This window comes from Triticum urartu, chromosome 4A (assembly GCF_056163025.1).
Source record: "Triticum urartu cultivar PI428250 chromosome 4A, HENAU_Tu73, whole genome shotgun sequence".
In the NCBI taxonomy this organism is placed as follows: Eukaryota; Viridiplantae; Streptophyta; class Magnoliopsida; order Poales; family Poaceae; genus Triticum; species Triticum urartu.
The window spans coordinates 120,093,727-120,095,529 of NC_141876.1; the positions used below are offsets into that span (position 1 = coordinate 120,093,727).

A 1,803-nucleotide genomic window follows, 5' to 3' on the forward strand; every position below is an offset into this window, starting at 1 on the left:
GAAGGAAAAAAACACCGTGCAAAGAATGCATCGCAATCCCCCTTACAGACCTAGCAAACTCAGACTCCGAATGTCCCACATGCCCAAGCCGCGCATCACCAGTCTCCCGGGCCGCAAAAGATGATTCATCTGATGGCGATCCGGGGACGAATATGCCGACATACTCTGCCGGTGCCACTGGTATGAATTTGCGATTGTCAGTTTCTTAAGCTCATTCTCAGCATGTCGTTCTAACATGATTGTGTCTGTTGTCGCTATCTGTATGACGACAATGCAGAAGACATCGATGTTTTCCAAAGTGGCACCATGTGTCATGAGCAGGAAGCACATGAATTGATTGATGAGGAGTACTACATGTTTTGCAACGAAGGTATTGCAAACCCTACACTATGACACTTTGGAGCTCTATTGTTGTCTCATTTTTTTGTTGTTAGTGAATTGTACGTGATTTTTCAACAAATCCCCGTAGGATCCGATAATGACATATTGGATGATGATGAGGAAGCGAGCAAGTCTACCGATAAACTTAGCGAGATTGATCCATTTGACACTGTCTACTCAAATATTCCAGACAGCACTCACGTCCTGAAACTCGATGAAAATTGCAAACACTGTAAGGCTAGGAAGTTTGAATCTGAGACTGACGGCTTCTGCTGTCGCAATGGCCAGATCCAGCTTAAGCAACCGGAACCAATCCCAGAGCTTATGAGGCTATGGTCCAGCATGGATGCAGATTCGAGACATTTTCGCGAGAACATACGGTTCTTCAACGGGCATTTCACCTTCACCACCCTTGGCGTCAGCCTTGATGAAAACTACACAAACATGAGGTCTGGGGTGTACACATTCCGAGCTCACGGCACCATCTACCACAATGTCCATTCGTTCGGGCCTAGCTCACGTCCAGAACATCTGCAGTTGTACTTCTATGATGACGACCCTAACCTAGATCATCGTAAGGCGGCCACCAAGCAATTAGACCAGGATGTCGCGAAGAGGTTAGTAGACATACTCAAAGAAAACCCATACTCCTAGCAATTTAGGAGTTTGGGTGCACACAAAGACAACCTCGATGATTATAGGATAGACCTAAACACCAATAAGAGGCTGGACCAAAGAAGGTATAATAGACCGGTGTCCTCTGAGGTCGCTGCAATTTGGGTTGAGGGCACTGACCTAGCAAAAAGGTTTGACCGCAAGATAACACTTTGTGGTAACAACAACGAAAGGCATAGTATTCGTGTGACCTCAGGGGCATATGACCCGTTGTCTTATCCATTATTCTATCCAATGGGGGAGCTAGGTTGGCATCCGAAGCTACCCAAACGTAATGTTGATTGGAATGTTGTCCAAAATCCTCGTTTGTCTCATGATGATGAGGATGATGCAGGTATGTTGTTTTGTGTCCCACTTTGTTAAAAATACCTTCTTGTTTTTTAAGATAATGCTCACGCGATCTGAATCAAACGTGTGCAGAGGGGAATAGCAGGTTATGCATCTCCGTTAGAGACTACTACTGTTACATGCTGCAAACAAGGCCTGCGATCTTCAATCCAATTCTCTGTGGAGCATGCCTACTGCAGCAATGGGCGGTTGACATGTACATCAAGATTGAGAGCTGTCGGTTGAGGTGGTATAGGAAGAACCAGACACAGATCCATGCCGATTTGTATAAAGGAGTTGTTGATGCGATAACATCGGGGGAGACGCGAGCAAGCGCTGTTGGGGTGAGAATAGTTCTCCCTGGAACTTACCCTGGTGGCGACCGCGACATGAAGAAGAGACATATGGATGCCATGGAAA

The 1,803-nt window shown here is 46.1% G+C and overlaps 1 pseudogene; it reads left to right on the forward strand.

Moving 5' to 3' along the window:
• The first annotated feature begins 306 nt into the window (after positions 1-306).
• Positions 307-1,419, forward strand: LOC147975053 (uncharacterized; annotated as a pseudogene).
• Positions 1,420-1,803: the final 384 nt, after the last annotated feature.